This window comes from Cyanistes caeruleus, chromosome 31, assembly GCF_971803275.1.
Source record: "Cyanistes caeruleus chromosome 31, bCyaCae1.hap1.1, whole genome shotgun sequence".
Lineage (NCBI taxonomy): Eukaryota > Metazoa > Chordata > Aves > Passeriformes > Paridae > Cyanistes > Cyanistes caeruleus.
In genome coordinates, this window is record NC_141731.1 from 1,225,108 (window position 1) to 1,245,351 (window position 20,244).

At 49.6% G+C, this 20,244-nt stretch overlaps 1 protein-coding gene and 1 long non-coding RNA gene across 2 annotated transcripts in view; both read left to right on the plus strand.

Moving 5' to 3' along the window:
• LOC147648672 (uncharacterized) overlaps positions 1-20,244 on the plus strand; it is a 57,898-nt gene that overhangs the window by 20,419 nt on the left and 17,235 nt on the right. The gene's annotated exons all lie outside the window — the stretch shown is intronic.
• On the plus strand, positions 10,304-13,850 carry LOC111943612 (uncharacterized). The gene is made up of 3 exons (XR_002870979.2): positions 10,304-10,529; positions 10,613-11,956; positions 13,494-13,850. It is a non-coding gene; the product is annotated as an uncharacterized LOC111943612 (long non-coding RNA).

Here is a 20,244-nt window from a genome sequence, read left to right on the forward strand (position 1 = left end):
AGACCTTAAGATTGAAGAAAAATATGCTTACCAAGACAGTAGAAAGTTTTAAGTTTAATAACAGAGTATTGTGTATTGTTAATAGAAAGCAAACATGCAAGCATTGTTTGAGGAAGATGTACGTGTGTTTCTAGTGATTAGATAGAACAACTGTCTGTAAGATTTATCAATATGCTATTGGCTGAAAAACTTATAAAATGTTCTGAAACAAAGAGATTTTGGAGCTGCTTGTGGTAGACGTGAGCTTGTGCCATCTCCTGTATCTGTACCTGAGACTGGTTCCCAAAATAAAAGCTCATGACATGTCACCCATCAGTCCTGTCCCATTTGTGAGAAATTTACCTCCAACACCAAAGCAAACATTTAGCCCAATAAAGGTCAGAAACACCAAGATTCAGCCCCGTGAAAATCATGGATCCCCCTCCCCAGACAGCTGCTGCATGTGGGGGGGGGTAATGCTCAGAGGGCTGCAGATACAGGGAGGGATGGAACCTTGTGCTGTGTACTCTTCCTGCTCCTCCTCCTCCCATGTCCCTACTCTCCCTCACACTCCTCTTCTTCCTACTATTCCTCCTTCTCCTGCACAATCCCACTTTCTCCTCCCATGTGCATCATTTGACCATTTTGTTCCTCAACCCTGCTTCTCCTTCCCTTCTCCTCCTGCCCCCAGGCCCAGCACCCACTGCCGCCTCCCTCTTCCCCCCCAGTCCCACAGCATCCCACCGCAGGGGCACGGATGCAGCTGGGCCAGCTCGGCCTGGGGCAGCGCTGGGCTCTCGGCCGCTTCCGCCCGCACTCGCTCCCCACTGCAGCCGCTCCCGCCACCACAGCGCGGGGGGGCCCGGCCTTGGCGCTCCCACCTCCCAAAATTCCCCTCAAGGGGGGCGCCAAGGCCCGGGGTGGGGGGGGGGGGGCGCAGCTGGGCTCCAGCTGGGGAATGCTGGGAGCTGTGGGTAGGACACTGCAAGCACAGACAGCAGCACCCTCAGCAGGAGCCAAGTCCAGCCCTTGATGGACATGGAGTCTTAGGGGTGTCAGAGCTCCCATTCCACCAGGGACCCACCACACTGGAGCCCTCGGGAACGTTCAGGGTGGGGCTGGATCCAGAGGAGGCATTTCCTGATGGACACAGGGGCCCCTTGATCCACTCTGATTCTTAGACCTAAGGGGAAAAGTTGTCAAGAAATATTTTAATTCTTCGGTCCATCAGTGGGAAAGATGAGCAGGTATGTTTTTTTTAACCAATATTATGAGCTGCAGGGTATAGGTTTAAAATAAATTAATTTATTTTTCTTCTTAATTGTGAGTTATTAAGAAGGAGTAAGATGGCTGGATTGTAATATTGTAAAAGGTGATAGAGAGGCTGATGCTGTTGTACCTTTGTGTCAAATGTCTGGCTAGGCCTCAGCTGAAGTGAACCCAGAAGTGTGGGCAGCCCCACGGAAATAGGCAAAATTAGATATGGAGCCTCTCTAAATCACTCTGAAGCAACCAGGACAAGAGGTGTCTAAAAGGAATACCCTGTTCCAAGGGAGGGAAGTATGGATACTAACTATGAAGCAGGGAGCAGAGTGCCCGTGGAATAGCAGGCTGCATAACTTTCTCAGTCTTGTCTGAGAAAGTGGCCTGGGAAATCATAAGGAGAAATTAAAACAATCCTCAGAGATAGAAGACAGCCTTGCAGGTGCTGTTTGTCAGTTTCTTGTTTTCTTGCAAGAGAAGGTCGAGGGGTGGTGTACCACACTGACCAATGATGGTGATGTGTTAGTTCACTGACCAATAAGAGTTTTACTTTTCTGTACTTTCACGTATTGGTCTATAAAAGAAGATCTGAAGTAATAAACCTTATGAGAAAGAACTCTCCTGTTCAACTCACAAGAGAGTCCATGTTGTTCTTCTCGCCGTTCCCAATAGAGTGACTTCTGGTGACCCCCGACATTCAGTGCAGCCGACTGATGATGTACCACCTGCTTCCTCCACAGAGTGGTAAGCGAATATCTCCCGCGCTCTCCTGTAGGGAGCTGATCTTTCAGACCATGGGATAGCAGGGCCCTGCCAGTGAGCGGGCCTGGAACAGTTTATCTTGACTAAGCTAGAGCTTAAAGTCCCGAGTTAAGCCACTGCGTTTGCGTAATTGCATTCGCGGGTCGTCAAGATAGACAGTTCTCACGATGCAGAACCAAAGTTTAACTAATGATCAACTTGTCTTCTCTGCGTGGCAGTACACATTGTCACACGTGGGACTCGGTATTTCCGAAGATGCCATGTGCGTTTTGTTCCAGTGGGAGAAAACACAGGGTTTTAGTGTGACTGTCAATAATGCCTTTGATCTCGAAGTTTGGCTGTCAGTGGGAGACCGCCTATGGTCTGAGTTAGCTGAAGGGAATACCAGCGTGTGCAGCCTGGCGGCCACCTGAGGCACAATCTTTAAAGCGTTGGAGCGGTGCCAGTCTGGGGACAGTGATGCCAGGAGGGAGGATTCAGATGCCGGGGGTGCCTCTTTTGTATACCATGAGAGACTGGGGGATGGGACCAAGGACGAGCAGCGTAGCGCTTCCTCAGCTCTGCCCAGACCCTTGGAGGACTTTGGCCGTGGGCAGAAACAGCCTGTGCCCCAAAAATCTCCCTCTCCCCAAGAGTTCAAGTATCCATCATCCGCGGAGTTGGGCGCGCAAGCTTCATCAACAGAGAGGCGGCAGGGGAACGGAGACCGCCTGCCTCCGCCTGCGCCCTCTGCGGTGCCTTCACCAGCACCGTGAGCACCGCCGCGAGCGGGCACAGGAGGGCCTTGGCTGTTGATGGTGTCCTTCGGGCCCCCTGCGCCCCGCTCTCCTGTGCTGCAAGGAACAGCGCAGCAGTCCCCACGGATCGCCAGCACGGTGCGGGGGAGATGGGCTTTCGGGGCCCCCGCGTCCAGCCGCGGGCCCGCGCCTGCACCAGTGTTGCCATGGCAACCACCGCTGGACACAGCAACTGCAGCTGAGCAGAAATTTCAGCAAATAGCAGCAACTGCAACTTCACAACAGTCATTGTTTATAGATATTGCATAATAAAATTAAGTAAAGTTTCACTAGGTTTAAATCTGATCTTTTAATCTCTACCAGGTTTGAAATTTGAATTCTCTCATGTTTTGTTAAAAAACACTTGTCTAAATTGCAAAATATACATATAGGCAGTGCATATTTGGTATCTGCTGGGTTTGTTTTATAAATAACATGAAAAATGGTGATAGTCATTCATCCCAAGAAATTTGGGGGATATTTGCTTTGTTTTAGTATTCTCAATGCATGAATATTTTGAAAGTATTAGAAACTTAGAAAATTAATTATCAAATCTAAATTTTAACTGACTAACAACAATGAAGTTCAATTAGCTTGTGAATTTAAAGAAGAAAGTATGTTTGTTTTATTATCAGCAGGTCCAAGCAATCACATTAAACTCCATCGCCTTCAAAGAGTGATTCAAAAGACATCTGGTGATGCTGAAGAACATCTTCAGCTGTTGGGCTTTTCTCTGAGTTTCATTTGTTTAAACTCTAAGCCAAAAATTATTAATTTTCAAAAAATATGTAATGGTAAACTATTGTCGAACACACTCATGGTACCCTAAAGCATGTTCTTGAAAAACAAAAAATTTGTAATGATTGGAGAAACTCCACACAGTTGGTAGGAGAAAGCTCTATATACAATCAGTCATCTCACAGTGCTAAAGAATTCTGATAATCCTGTCATTTTGAATCATTTTCTTTTGTTGAAGTCCTCAGGTGAGACGCACCTGCCTTGAGCGAAAGTTTGAGTGAGAGACTTAACCACTAACAAGTGGCAAGGCCCGTGTGAGCTCATCGCTTGGGGTCGTGGCTATGCATGCATTTCCACAGATGCTGGGATACAGTGGATACCTGCGAGGTGCGTTCGCCCTGATGTGCAACACCAAGGGCAGAAAGCAGGCAACAGGCAAGATACTGATCATCATTCAGATGGTCCTTCCACATGCAGAGAGTGAGCATTCTTCCCTGTCGACAAGTTAGACTGTCAGTTTTGAGCAGACTAACGATGTTTTATTTGCTGTGTGTGTTAGTTCACTGAACTAGTTCTATTAGAGTCACCCATCAGGTCCTTGCAAGGAAAACAATCCTTAGACATCAAGAATTCAGTAACATAGGCCAGAAAATCTCCCTGATCATTCTAAATAAGTGTCTACTCAAAGTTCTGTTAATAACTGAAAGGAGACCTCTTGTGCTGTGTTTCTTCTCCTCCCTGCAAGGGCCCAGAAGGAGATTACAAACACTGCTTTTTATTTTAAAACAAAAAGGGGGAATTATGGATGCTAACTATGAAGCAAGGAGCAGAGTGCCCGTGGAACAGCAGGCCGTATAACTTTCTCAGTCCCACCTGAGAAAGTGGCCTGGGAAATCATAAGGAGAAATTAAAACAATCCTCAGAGAGAGAGAACAGCCTTGCAGGTGCTGTTTGTCAGTTTCTTGTTTTCTTGCAAGAGAAGGTCGAGGGGTGGTGTACCACACTGACCAATGATGGTGATGTGTTAGTTCACTGACCAATAAGAGTTTTACTTTTCTGTACTTTCACGTATCAGTCAATAAAAGAAGATCTGAGGTAATAAACCTTATGAGAAAGAACTCTCCTCTTCAACTCACAAGAGAGTCCATGTTGTTCTTCTCGCCATTCCCAAAAGAGCGACAGGGAAGGAAGGGCTCACAGCCTGTCTGGGAGTCCTGCTCAAGGCAGGCTTGGGGAGCCAGGGATGGCTCCCTACAATGCTCCTATCCTGCCAAACAAGAAATCCAATGGAATCCACAGAATGCTGCAGGACCCAAGAAGAAGAAATAAGATGATGAAACTGAGGCACCCCACACTCTCAGATCCTTACACCAGCCTGAACCAGCTGCCCTCCTCACACTGCTGCCATTCAGAACTTGATGCAAAAGATGCTTTCTGGGGATCTGCCCACTTCCAGAGGATGCAAACAGAATTCTGCCCTGGGCTGGCAACAAGAGGTAGAAGGGGAAATGCTCAAGACATGGACAGTCCTTCTGCAGGGATGCACGGAAGCACTGCCCTTATTCAGGCTCACCTCCAGGGTCTGGGTTAATGCAGGATGTGGATGACTTGCTCCAATCAGTAAGACCAAGAGAAGTGGTAGAAGAAGCCTCTGTGAAATGCCTTCATTTTCAGGCTAAAAAGGACCTTTGTGAATTTGAGGGGGAAAAGGGGTGCAAATGGTGGAGAAAAAAGTTAAAAATCTGGGACATATTTTGACTGAAAGTTTTAGTATATTGACCCAGAGAGGGTCCAGGGAATCTCAGAAGTAACACTACCCAGGACTGAAAAAGAGCTGCGACAAATATGAGGGTTAATAGGGAATTGCAGGACTTGGATTGAGGATCCTCTATTCTAGCCAGAACTTTGTAAGACTTTTTAACCCCAGACAGCCTCAATGATATGGTATAGATATGAGAATGTAAACAAAACGAGAAAATGAAAAAACAAAATGTTTGATGTCCCAGCCATGGCTCTTCCACAATCAGAAAAAAAAATAAAAATAATTGTATGTGAATGTTAAACAGGGCTATGCCAAATGAATTCTTGTGCTAAAATGTTTAACCCAGTGGCCAGAGTGGCCTCACTGTCTGCAGAACTGTGCAGCCACGACTTTAATGGGAACTGAGGCCCAAAAACTGATGGCAGGAGGATCTCCTGTTGTTCAAGTCTAGTATCAAATTAAAACTTTGTACATCAAAAGAGCCTCCAAATGGATGAGCAGAGCTCGGTTATTACAGTACTAAACTTGTTCAGTGGCACAGGAGGATTTAGAATTGAGGACAGGGGAAGGGTTTAACCCAGCCTCCTGTTTGAACAGCCTGGAGAGGGGGCTGGGAAGAAACCCATGACTGCATTCAAGTGACAGAGCTCCAGACTCAGGCGGGGAGAGATTTATGAGACATTCCCTGGACTGAGGGAGAAAATGTGGTTTTGGATGGGGTTTCAATGGCAGCAGAAGGGAAAAGAGTGACAAGACTCGCTATTGTTAAGGAAAGGGAATTAGACAAAGCACTGGTTACTGCCCCCATGGTCAGCTCAACCTGCCGAGCTGGGAGTGCTTGTAAGAGCCTGGCACTGAAATGCCCTGAGCAGGAAAGCTTAAATATCTTCTGCTGACACCAGGGCAGCTAACAGGGTGGTAAAAGCGATTCTGACTTCCTCAGCAATCACTGGATCAGTTATCAAGGGACTTCTAAAACAATTCCAAGTAAAAGGATTGTGGAGGCAATATAATTAGGTGGAGAACTCATTTTACAGGAAAGATCCTTCAGGGGCTTATGGCAGCTTTAGGAATACAATGGGAGCTCCACAACCCTGGGCACCACCAGAGCTCCCGTCAGGTAGGAAGAATGAATGGGGAAATAAAGAAACACCTTTGGAAGCTGGTGATAGAAACCGAGATGCCATGGGTACGGCTTTTGCCATTGGCTTCATCAAGAAAAAGAGCCAGACCCAGGGCAGATATACTCCCTTGGAATTGATCTTTGGAATTCCTTACCCTGGTAAATCTCCATCAGGAGATCCATATGAGCAGGGATGTAGATTCAAAAAAGGCTGCGGCCAGAATCCTGTCTCATGTGCAATCTCTCCCCCAGGAAGCTCGGCTGGCACAGACCCAGTCTTGAGTCTTTGCTGTTCACATCATACAGCCAGGACATTGGGTCCTGCTGACAGCTCCGGTGGCCAAGTGACGTGGCCCATTCCAAGTGTCCCTGAGCACAGATACAGCCCTAGCACAGCTGAACACAGGGAGACCTCTCAGCCTCAGCTCAAGGGCTCTGAAGCCCCGGAGATTTGGACTTCCCGGCTGCAGGAGGACAATGGGAGGCTGCCCCTGAGCCTGCACTGAAGGCAACGCAGCAGCAGCAGCAGCCAGGGCTCCCCAGCGGGGGAAGCCCCTGCGCCTGCCCACAGATCCTCTGCCCAAATCCTCGGCCTGGGCACCCTCCTTTGCCATCTCCAGCCACTGCGGGACAATCCTTGCTCTCACTCTTGCACCTTCAGGCCTTTCTGTGCCTGCCCTCGCCACAGCTGCTGGGGAAGGCACTGGGACAATTCCACTCTGCCTCTCAATGACACTCACACTCTGTACTGCCTGGGATTAGACTGGTGGAAAATGTACTATATATATATATAAAATATGCATCTGCATCTCCAACTTTAAAATTATATTTTATTTTATTTTTCTAGTCAGGTGTGGTTCAATTTTGACTTCAGGAGAAGAATTTATACTTTTTTCTTAAGGGATGTCACACTACTCAACAGAGATGAGCTTAACACCTCAACAGACTGGGAATAGCACAAAAGATTCCCACCAAGATAACAACCATCAACAAAACATCAAAACATCAACACCCAGCAGCAAACATCAACCAACATCTACCCCAGACACTGCCCCAGGCACAGCTGGAGACACCTGGTCTGGAAAAGGCTGAGCAGGAAATCCAAGAGTGCCCACCTAATTCACATCACAGGCACAGAAATCCGGGTGCAACAGGAAACCAAACACTAAGAACTCCACACCTTGGAAACAATGAACACTAAACCAATGGATTTCTATGGGTTCAGACTGTATAAATTTTACGAAAAATCTAGTAAAACTCACATGTCATGGAATGATTTTCTCTGCATACCAGATCCATGTGTGGATGAAATTATTTGTTGCACATTCTGGCAAGAATCAAGTAATACCTTATTTCTCTAAAGACATGGTTGGAGAGTGACTGCTTTTCAGAGTTTCAGTGAAAGCATTACAATATTAGAACAATTTTTTATAATAATTCTACTTTTATACTGTCAGTTCTGTTTGGGCCAATGGTGTGACTATCAGTCTTTAGTCCTTGTAGAAGAAAAAGAAAATACTTGATTGCTTTCTAATTTTTGTTTTTATGTTTTTGTGTGGCTCTTAGTGATGGCAAAATGATGATATGGGGTTTTCAATGGTCAACTTTAGGCTGCATTTTGAAAACTAGAACAGCTTTAAAGGTGGCCCTTTAACACATAAAGAGTTAACAGAATATCGTTTTTAAAAAAAAAGATTGTGGGGGCAGCAACATGCGAGTCATCCCATGCCTGCCTTGGAAGAGAAGCTTTGTTCCATGCAGCCAGTAGAGGAACTTTAGAAATGCAAATTAACACTACTGGGCCGAACCCTGGACAATGGACCAGGCGCTTCCTGCCTGGGGGTGGGAATTGGGCTCATTCCCTCTGCCCCTCACCCCAAGCTCTGCCTGCTTGCCCAGATGGAATTTGCACAGATAACGGCACAGACCATTGTGAGGATATCTGACTCTGCAGCACAAAGTGGTTCAGCTGCAAAGGAAAACAGAAAATGGAGAATGTTGTGAAAACTTCACTAAAACAAGTGGGGGGAATCATCCCTGTCCCCACTCCAACATGTGCTGTCTCTGTCTATGTTATATAGGGTGTATTACACCATTTGAGGGTTTATTTGCTACCACAAGTTCAGAGAAATCAGTTGGGAATCCAAGTATGTGACGATTTAATGAGAGAAAAGCTGACAATTGATGCAGCCCTGGTTGGAGGGAGCACCCAAAAATGGGGAAAAGATGAACGGCCACCTGAACAATTCCTGCAACACCATGGACCAGCCCCTGGGAACCTGAACAAATTCGTATCATGTACCAGAGAATCCATTTATAATTTCCAAGCCCTAATTAGATTATAGGATGTCCTCAAAACAATACCCAACCAGACAGCTCCAGCTCCTGACTTTCCAACCGACCAATCCACTCTGATGAGGAACACAACAATTCACCATGGGATGGGATCAGATTATCTATTAGCAGAAGAAGGCAGAGTATGTGGAAAGTTAAATGACTCAAACTGCTCTTGGCAAAGAGATCACAAAGGAAAAATGGTGAAACAGGTAACAAAGGAAACAAGAAAACAGCTCTTGTACTGGTCCAAATGTGGAAAGGATGGGAATGGGACACAGTTTTGTGGATCCCTGGCAGACCATGGGTTAAACAAATGCTGTTTCTCCTCTCATGTGCTACAGCAACTCTCATCTTTTTACCATGCACCACACCTTGCTGAGTGCAGCTCATTCAGCAGCTGAGCAAGGGGATGCAGGTGGCAGCCAGGCCTCCTGAGCCACAAACGGCTACAAAAGGACAGAGAATGAGGGCACTGACAGCAATCCCAACAACAAAGAAGACCCAGCAAGAAAAGAGATTGAATCAATGGTAATTAAAGTTTGCAAAGACAATCACAGGGAAAATTAGAAGAAGATCGATAGAAAGGAATAAAATGAATGTGCTCTAATAAACAGATGGTGTGAGTCTGATTGAAGATAGGGCCAAGGACTTGCACATGAGAAAGCAGTGAGAGAAACCATCAGTTTCAGAAAATGTCACTAATTGACAAGGACTGCTGCTCAGACAAAGTCCTGCTAAATTCATGAACTTCCAGAAGAATCAAGACATCACAGAGCCAGGAATATCGGGTGTTATACAAAAAGGACATGCAGCAGGCGGATCGGGAAGGCTGAACCTTCCAAGCACCTCGGCCAGTGTTGGGCAAAGGGACAGGGACACACGGCCGGGAAAATCAGGACAAAAACGAGGCCGCGTCCTCCAAGAACTGGAGAGAGCGCACGGCAAATGCCCCATGGCCTCTCCCTTTGGGCAGCAATAAAGTCACTTGCACACCACTCCTCTGGCTCCTTGGGCCACACAAACCTCTGGCGCCGGGAATTTTCCCGCCCAGCCCCGGGCCCAGCGCAGCCACCTCCGGCCTCCCGACACGAAGCGGGACGAGCCAGCGCTGCTCCGCCACCGCCTCCTGCCGAGGCCCCAGCGGCAAGGAGACCGCGGGCAGCCGCTCCCGCAGCGCCCTTAGCCCAGGGCCAACACGGGCCGGCCACGGCACAAGCCACCCGCCACAGCCCCTGCCGCCCCCTCCCGGGCCCGCAGCGAGCCCCGAACCCCCGCAGAACCGAGCGCGGCTCCCACCTGCGATGGCCGGGGCCGCCTCCGAGCTCTGCCGCCGCCTCACCGGGCTCCGGCCGCTGCTGCCGCCGCTGCCGGGCCCGCACAGACGCTGCGGCAATGGCGGCTCTCCTGCCCCACGGCCGCCCTGGGGGCGCCAGCGGGGCCGGGCTTGTCCCCGCTCTGCCCAATCAGCGCGCGCCAGAACCATGAGTGACGGCAGCAGCAGCCAATCGCAGCCAGCGGCGGGCTCTGCACACGGCACAGCCCCGCCCCGCGCTCTCAGGGCCCGCCCCGGGCTGCGTGAGGCGAAAGGCGGGGATGAGGAACAGCCCTGGAACGGGCCCGGCCCGCGCCGCCATTGAGCTCCCAGCACAAAGTTCTCCGCACCTCCCGGCCCGCCTTACCCAGTCCCTGGTCTTGAGGGTCTCCGGCTCAGCGGGAAGTCATTCAGGCTCACTTGTCCTACCCCTTAATTAGGAGCATCAGTGCATTGCTTTGAATTCCCCCCTAAAAGGTAAGACCGCCAGAAACCCCTTTGGCTGAATGGAGGTGGGGAGAGATTCCTGGCAGAAAACTCACAAAATCTTTTGTCCCCAGGTTGGGAAGAGCCAACCAAAGCAAAGTGAGCCGGGACCCCCCAGCAGCGCCTCTCTGCCGTCCCAGCTGAAGCCCTCGCTGGCTGCTCCAGGCTGGAGCGGCACACTGGGAGCACTGGGAAGGGGCCCCGGCTCGGGGCGCAGCCCCCGGGGCAGCCCCACGACCCCCACGGCAGCTCCAAGGCTCCGCCAGCCGGATGGAACCGTGGGACAGGGAGCAGGGCTACCGGCACCGAGAGAACACGAGGGACACCGGGGGCACTTCACAAGCATTTAATGAAAAAAATAAATTGATATGAGAAACAAAACCAACAGCAATTGTGGCACCATAGCACAGGGCCACACAAGGACACGTCCCCCAGCAGTGGGGTGATGCTGGCCCGAGTCCAGGCACCCACCACAGCTGCTCTCTCACTGCTCTCCACAGCTGCACAGGAAGAGGAAATTTACCAGTGGTCATGAGTTAAGGACCAGGAGCATTCCCTCATCAAATACCACCACGGGAAAAACAGAAGAGATTAATTGAATTTATTGCTAACAAGCTCAGAGCAGGAGAATAAGAAGACCCTTAAAAGCACCCTCCTTTCACCCCTCCTTCCACCTCTACCTCCTACCCTGGCAGTACAGGGACACAGGGAATGGGGTCATGGTCACTTCATCCCCCGGGGCTTTTCCCACTGCTCAGGGACAGGAGTTGTTCCCCTGCCGCACCCTGGGGTCTCTCCCACTGGAAACTTCTCCAGGAACTTCTCCAACCTGAGTCCATTCCACGGAAACAGCCCCCTCACAATGCTGCAGCGTGGGTCACTCTGCCACGGGGTCAGTGCTTCCAGGACAGGTGGCTCCTCTCTCCACAGATCTCCTGTGGGTTCACAGCCTTCCCTCAGGAATGCCCCTGCTCTGGTGTGAGCACCTCCAGGAGCTGTGGGTGGATCTCTGCATCCCCATGAATCTCCAGGGGCGGTCAGTTTGCAATTCTCACCCATTGCATTGTGTCATGATGGATGTTCCTGCCCCTGCATTTATCGAGGTGCCCACAGGGAGCCAGGAAGATGTGGAGCCTCCCAGCCAGGTGTCTTCCCAACACCAGGACCACGGATCACCAGGGCTCTGCCCAACGGGGGTCACTGGGGATCATCCAACGCCTCCCATGGGGGATGGAGCTGGAGCAGCGCACGAAGCTCTTCCTGCACTCGGGACACTCACAGGGCTTCCCTTACTGGTGCCTTTGAGTGTCTGGTCAAGTTAGAGCTCCTGGAGAAGCTCTTTCCACACTCAGGACACTCGCAGGGCCTCTCCCTGGTGTGGATACACCAGTGCCTGATCCCTCCCCAGAAGTCATCAGGTATCTTCTGTCCACAAAAACCTCCAAGATAGAAAGATTCAGCAAAAAAACACCACTGCTCAAATATCAAGACACAGCCCCAAAAGAACCTAAACTTCAATACTCAGGCAAACACTCCTCCAAAATATTCAGATTTAGTTTCCTGCAAATACCAATCCACCAACATTTAGCTCAGTAACTTCAGAGCTAACAAGATTAACCTCTCCCTGCCTCCCTCTAAAATATAAAGATTTAGCCTGATAGATCCACATACATGCCAAAAGCTCCAAGGTTCAGAAAAAATCCAACAAACTCCCAGGAGTTCCTGCTCTACGTTTCTTCCACTTTGGGCTCTTGGTTCTTCCTTGTCTCTGTGATTCTGCAGGTCCTGCGTGTTTTGGGGTCCCCCCGTACCCAGGGTTCCTGCCTTCTCTGCACTACCAATTCTCTCGGGAATCCCAGAGGTCCCCCATTTCTGGACCCCCCCCAATTCTGTGTCCAAGGGGTCCCTGGTTCCCCCACTCTCCTTCCTCCCTCTCCCGTCAGGCTCTCAGGGGTTCCCCAGCTCTGGGATCGCCCCTTTCTGCTCTCCCCACTCTGTGGCTCCTGCGCTTCCCACAAACCCAGCTCTCCTGGAGGTCTCCAAAACCAGTGTCCCCCTCAGCCCTGCTGGCACCAGGTGATTGTCATGTGGATCCCGAGCCTGACCCAGGGAGACCAAACCACAGGTGGGGGGAGACACCACAACCCCTGCCCACAGCCAGGGCTGTGCCAGGAGCAGCCAGCAGGAACCCCCCAAAAACCCTCACAGGCACCGCCCAAGATATATTTGGGGCAAGCTCCCCCTCCCTGGTCACCTGCAGTTGTGCTCACCCTGGGTGGGGGTTTCCAATCCATTGGTCGGGAGATCTCAGAGAGGGGAATGCAGAGATGGATGAGGATCCCCAGGGATTTTAGGGGCAGGATGAGGGGTTGTGTGAGCCCTTTGCTGGAGGGGGCAGGGTCTGGCTGGAGCCCCCCGGGTGCTCCTGGTGCCCTGGCTGGAGAATTGCTAAAGGCTCAAAATGGCTTGATCCCACCTCAAAATCCTCAATCACACCCCAAAATACATGATCCCACAGAAGCCCCAAGGGGAGGTGGGATGGGGATTGGGACTGATGGGATGTGGAACAGATTCTGCTTCCCAGAACAGAGGAGGATAAAGAGCTATAGACAGAATTGAGGGAGTTTCCCCCACTGACATTCTCCAGCCCTTGGCATTCCTGGCTGCCAGGTCCCTTGAGGGAATCCACCCCCTTCTCACCATCCACTGTGTTTAACCCTTTCCTTCCCACTCCCTCCATTGTCTCCTTCTCTGGAGAAAGACTCGGATCCACTGACTGCTTGCTCTCCCCTCTGCACATGTAGACACTTCTCCATTGACTAAATATTGTCACTCCTCATCTACTCTGTGAGCCTGTAAATAATGGACAAAGCCTGGCCCCCTGAGGACTGGACTTTTTGTTTGTGTTGTTGGGATTTTTTAAATATCGATGTCTCCTGTCCATTTCCTCTCCAGGTTGAGAGAGTTCGTTTCCACAGCAGAAAGAGGATCATCAGAAGGGCTTTTCTTCGGAACTTTTCAGCCCCTTGTATAAGGTATTCCGATACAGGTTTAACATGATTGGTAAAGGGAACAACACCTCTCTAGTCTCATTGGTGGAACAAGAGTAAACACACTCATCACAGCTGTACAATATGGTTTTGAGAATCATAAACTATTTACAAAAATAGTCCTTGAGAGAGAAATGTTCTCAAGAGACTTTCCCTTTGGAAGAGGACTTTTCACTGACATGCTGAAAACTCTCTCAGACTCAGAAAATCAGGTCCACATCTCACCCTTCTTTTCTATAAAAAACAAAAAAAAAAGAAAAAATGAGCAAGATGTTTAATGTCTGCTTGTAGAGGGACCATCCAAGTGAGCACTTGCATCTTCTGCATCTGTGTCATCACTCAAAGGTTCCTCCACTTGATGACCTTCCTCCTGGTCACGGCCTGCAGTTTGCCTGTTGGCTCTGTTCTGCCTTTGTGATTGCAGGTCAGGACTTTGTAGGTACCCAGTGCACCCCAGTGTCAGTGAATACACATGAATACCCACAACTCAATGCGATCAGTTAAAACAGCACACACCCCCCCCCCCCCCCCCCCCGCACTGTTTGGTATTCAAATTTCACACCTGAACTTTTGCTCGAGGCTGATGTGTCTTGCCCAAAACCTACAATGAAAGGCGACGGTTCAAGATGACCAGGTTATTTGAATTCTGCAGCACCGTAAGGTGATTTATCCTGTACAAAGCTTTTGCCAATCAACTTCGTGGGGTTTCACCCTGCATTCCCCATTTTTGTTTTTGAAGAACCTGCTTCAGAGTACCATGAGCATGTTCAACAATGGCTTGGCCAGTTGGAGAATGCAGAATGCTGAATTTGTGTGAAACACCCCACAACTGTACAAACTGCCACACTTTCTGTGAGGTGTAATCAAATCAGGATTTTCCACCTGCTTCTCCAAAGATGCAGAGTTTCACAACAAACTGCAAATAAGGTTCTTTAGTCCCTTGGACCATTGTGACAAACCTCTGTGTCCTGGGGTGACTTTATGATACTGGTATCCCCAATCGTCTGGTTTATGTTATATATTAAGTTCTGCACCTTTAAGACTGGCTTTGAGAGCAAGAGAGGGGGAAGAAGAAGCGCGCAGTGTGTTAAGGAAAACATCACTCCCACACACCCCGCTCCTGGACTGTGTTGTCTGCAGCACGGACAGACAGCGGGACAGGGCTTCTCTCTGGCTTTTAGTTAGTTTTAACTAGCTGAGGCAGAGGAGTTCCCTGGACCTTTGTTTTTTTCCAATTTTCTTGGATCTGTGCAAGCCTGCTCTGGACTGAACACCCAGCCAAACGCCGGGAGCTCACGCCTGTGGCCCACCGGGGCCTGGGCCTCAGAACTTTTCCAGCGCTGGAGGGACTGATAAGAACCTGAGTGAGCCAAGCTGCACCACATGAAAAAAAGACTTTTCTTCCTAGACTTACCATCCCATCGAACAGCAAGAGGTTTTATTATTTAATATTACTCAATTTCTGTTAAATAAACAGCTTTTTCCACTTCTCTCCATGGAATTTTTTTCCTTTTCCCGGACCCGTTGGTGGGGAGGGGCATTTCCCTGTGGAGATCCCCATCTGGAGTTTTCCTTCCTGATTTGCCCTAAACTAGGACAAATACAGTTTTTGGCGCCCGAACGTGGGGCAAGAGAAAGTGGAAAAACCTGTACTGATTGTTGGTTGTATTTATTCTGTATTGGGATAAAGCAGTCAGTAGTCATGTTGTTTGGATACATAATGTCTCTTGGGGTGGAGGCCTTCATGTGGACCTGGTCCCTAAAAGTTTTTGAGGTTTTAATACCTGTCTTTGCCCTCTTTCACAGTAGAGGGGCACGGATTAGAATGGTTATTGTGCTGGGCTCGGTGATAATGATTTATAGGAAGTTTATAGAACTACTGAAGTTTCTGTCAGGTATGTTTGGCTCATGGTTTCTTCGCCCGACCCTGCCTCTCAGTCCTAGTAGCACATTTTGGGAGTTTATTGGTAATTGCACCCAGTTTGTTAGAGGAAGACCAGGGGATGAGGCTTTTCAGCCTTTTCTTTCCTTCTTCTCCTTTGAATCTGTTATGTCCCTCTTTGAGAATACCCAGTTTCCCCTGAGTGTTAAGGATACCACTTTCCTGGTAGTACAGCTGGTTCAGCTGTTAAGCTTCCTCTATATAGTCTGCAGCTTCTCTAGGATGAGGGCTGAGATATCCAGAAGAGCCAACGAGACCCCTGCCCCAGAAGTAGACTCAGGTGTGGGAAATCCTGAGTGGTGTAGAGAATGGGAGAGAATTGGCCAAACTCTGAAGGAATTTTCTGATCCCCCAGCCTGGGAATTTTCACGTGAACAAATTCAGAACCCAGATGAAGTAGGGAAATATCTGGAAGAGAATTGCTGTGATGATTCTAAAAAGAAAAATCTCATTGCAATAAGCTGGGCCCTAGCGTATGCTTATCGCACGCTGCTAGATGCTGTAGGGCAGGCAGATAAATCAGCAGCTACCCCAGTGACTCAGGCTAAACCAGACAGTGAGCCTAAGACAGCAGCCAAACCAGACAGTGAGCCTAAGCCAGTGTCTGTTGCTCCTGCCACGAGAGGCATGAAATTCAAAACCAAAACTGATCGGCCAGTAGATGATGATAATGGTGATGCGGGGGAAGGACCCTCAAGACCAGCAACTGACACAAAATCAGAAGGCACTGGTGAACCTTTCTCCCTGAAGGACCTTCGTGGCCTGAGAAAAGATTACACTCGACGACCTGATGAATCTATAATTAGTTGGTTAGTCCGTCTGTGGGATGCTGCAGGTGAGGCTACAGTTCTGGATGGCACTGAAGCGAGGCATCTGGGATCCCTGTCACACGACCCGGTTATTGACCAGGAGATGATGAGGGGGGCTAACCCTTATAGTCTCTGGGAACGGGTCCTAAGAAGTGTGGCACAAAGATATCTGTGTGCAGATGATCTCTATATACAGCAAACTCGTTGGAAAACCATAGAACAAGGGATTCAGCGCTTGAGAGAAATGGCAATAGTAGAGATTGTCTTTGTGGGTGACTTAGGTACTAGAAATCCAGACTTGGTGCCATCTGTGATGTGGCGAAAACTTGTTCGACTTGGGCCACAAGAATACGCTTCTGCTTTAGCAACAATGAAGCAGGATGACCGGGAAGAGACTGTGCTGGATATGGCGAAGAAGCTTTGAGCATATGCAGATACCGTGCATGGCCCCATGCAGGCAACAATTGCAGCTGTGAGAACAGGTATGCAAAACTTCCACGACAAAATGGAGGAGAATTTCAAGAAACTCAGGGAAGACCTTCTTCCAGTCTCAGCAGTACAGACCAGGAGCCCTGGTACTCAATGCAGAAGTTCCCCAGATAGAGAGAAAAAACTACAAGCTGAGCTGTGTTTTTTCCTACGTGACTGTGGAGAAAACATGAAAAGATGGGATGGAAAATCTACTGCTGCTCTGGCAAAACGGGTGCATGGACTGAAAGACAGCAAGACTCAGGGGGAATACTCCACCAAAAAGAAAGCCGCTCCAGTAGCCTGTAGTCAAACTGACAAGTATGATGATAACCAAGCTTAGAGGGGCCCTGCCTCTAGCCAGGTAGAGGCTAGGGAAAACCGTGTCTTTTGGACTGTGTGGATTCGTTGGCCTGGCACATCAGAACCACGAAAATATGAGGCCTTGGTTGACACTGGTGCACAGTGTGCCCTAATCCCATCAAGATATGTAGGGGCAGAATCTGTTTCTATTGCTGGTGTGACAGGGGGATCACAAGACTTTACTTTAGTGGAAGCTGATGTGAGCCTGACTGGAAATGAGTGGAAGAAGCACCCCATTGTGACTGGCCCAGAGGCCCCATGCATTTTAGGCATAGACTACCTCCGAAGCGGGTATTTTAAGGACCCAAAGGGGCTTAGGTGGGCATTTGGGATAGCAGCTGTAGAGACAGAGAGCATCAAGCAATTGAACACCTTGCCTGGACTATCAGAGAACCCATCTGCAGTAGGACTGCTGAAGATGGAAGAACAGCGAGTACCAATTGCCACCTCGACAGTGCACTGCCGGCAGTATAGGACAAATCGAGATGCTGTGATCCCCATCCACAAGATGATCCGAGAACTGGAGAGCCAAGGGGTGGTCAGCAAAACCCACTCACCCTTCAACAGCCCCATCTGGCCTGTGCGTAAATCTGAAGGAGACTGTGGACTATCGTGCATTGAATGAAGTGACTCCACCTCTGAGCGCTGCTGTGCCGGATATGTTGGAGCTCCAGTACGAGCTGGAGTCCAAGGCAGCGAAGTGGTACACCACTATTGACATTGCCAATGCATTTTTCTCCATTCCCCTGGCAGCAGAATGCAGGCCTCAGTTTGCCTTCACATGGAGGGGAGTGCAGTACACCTGGAACCAACTGCCCCAGGGGTGGAAGCACAGCCCCACCATCTGCCATGGACTGATCCAGGCTGCCCTGGAAAAGGGTGAGGCTCCAGAACATCTGCAGTACATTGATGACATCATTGTTTGGGGAAAGACGGCTGAAGAGGTCTTTGAGAAAGGAGAGAAAATCATCCAGGTTCTCCTGAAAGCCGGTTTTGCCATCAAGAAGAGCAAAGTTAAGGGACCAGCTCGTGAAATTCAGTTCCTGGGGGTAAAGTGGCAAGATGGACGGCGTCAGATTCCCACTGAGGTCGTCAATAAGATCACAGCAATGTCTCCACCCACCAGCAAGAAGGAAATGCAAGCTTTCCTTGGAGGATGCACATTCCTGAGTACAGCCAGATTGTGAGCCCTCTTTACCTGGTCACCTGCAAAAAGAACACTTTCCAGTGGGGCCCTGAACAACAACAAGGCTTTGCTCAGATTAAACAGGAGATCGCTCATGCAGTAGCCCTTGGCCCAGTCAGAACAGAACCAGATGTGAAGAACGTGCTCTACTCTGCAGCCGGGAGCCACGGTCTGTCCTGGAGCCTTTGGCAGAAAGTGCCTGGGGAGACTCGAGGCCGACCACTGAGATTCTGGAGCCGAAGTTACAGAGGGTCCGAAGCCAACTACACTCCCACAGAGAAGGAAATTTTAGCCGCCTATGAAGGAGTTCAAGCTGCCTCAGAAGTGATTGGCACAGAAGCACTACTCCTCCTGGCACCCCAACTGCCAGTGCTGGGGTGGATGTTTAAAGGAAAGGTTCCTGCTACCCACCACGCCACCGATGCTACATGGAGCAAGTGGGTCGCCCTCATCACGCAGCGCGCCCGTATTGGAAACCCAAATCGCCCTGGGATTTTGGAGATAATTACAAACTGGCCATAAGGTGAAAACTTTGGTCTCACTGATGAAGAGGAGCAGGAAGAAGTGACATGGGCTGAAGAAGCTCCACCGTACAACCAGCTGCCAGCAGAAGAAATGCGCTATGCTCTGTTTACTGATGGTTCCTGTTGCATCGTAGGGATGAACCGGAAGTGGAAAGCAGCCGTATGGAGCCCCACACGACAGGTCGCAGAGGCCACTGAAGGAGAAGGTGGATCAAGTCAACTTGCAGAACTCAAAGCTGTTCAACTGGCCCTGGACATTGCTGAAAGAGAGAAGTGGCCAAAGCTCTACCTCTACACGGATTCATGGATGGTAGCCAATGCTCTGTGGGGATGGCTGGAAAGGTGGAAAAGGGCCAACTGGCAATGCAGAGGAAAGCCAATCTGGGCTGCTGATGAGTGGAAAGACATCGCCACCAGGGTAGAGAAACTGTCTGTGAGGGTCCGTCATGTAGATGCCCATGTCCCCAAGAGTAGGGCTAATGAAGAGCACCGAAACAATGAGCAGGTGGATCAGGCTGCAAAGATAGAGGTGTCAAAGATAGACTTAGATTGGCAACACAAGGGAGAGTTGTTCCTAGCTCGATGGGCCCATGATGCCTCAGGTCATCAGGGTAGAGATGCCACCTATAAGAGGGCACGAGACCGAGGGGTGGACCTAACCATGGACAGTATTTCCCAAGTTATCCATGACTGTGAGACGTGTGCCACGATCAAACAGGCCAAGCGGTTGAAGCCGCTATGGTACGGTGGGCATTGGTACAAATATAGATATGGGGAAGCCTGGCAGATTGATTACATCACACTGCCCCAAACCCGCCAAGGCAAGTGCTACGTGCTCACAATGGTAGAAGCCGCCACTGGATGGTTGGAAACCTACCCTGTGCCTCATGCTACAGCCCGTAACACCATCCTGGGACTTGAAAAGCAGGTCCTCTGGAGGCATGGTACCCCTGAGAGGATTGAGTCAGACAATGGGACTCATTTCAAGAATAACCTTATAAACAGCTGGGCTAGGGAACATGGCATTGAGTGGGTGTACCATATCCCTTACCATGCACCTGCTGCGGGAAAAGTGGAGAGGTACAATGGACTGTTAAAGACTACCTTGAAAGCGTTGGGTGGGGGATCTTTCAAAAATTGAGAGCAGCATCTAGCAAAGGCCACCTGGATAGTTAACACCCGAGGTTCCACCAATTGAGCAGGCCCAGCCCAATCCGAGCCCCTGCATAAAGTAGACAGAGACAAAGTCCCAGCAGTACATCTCAGAGGTTTGTTAAGAAAGACAGTTTGGATCAATTCTACTTCGAGTACAGACAAACCCATTAGTGGAGTTGTTTTTGCTCAAGGACCGGGTTGCACATGGT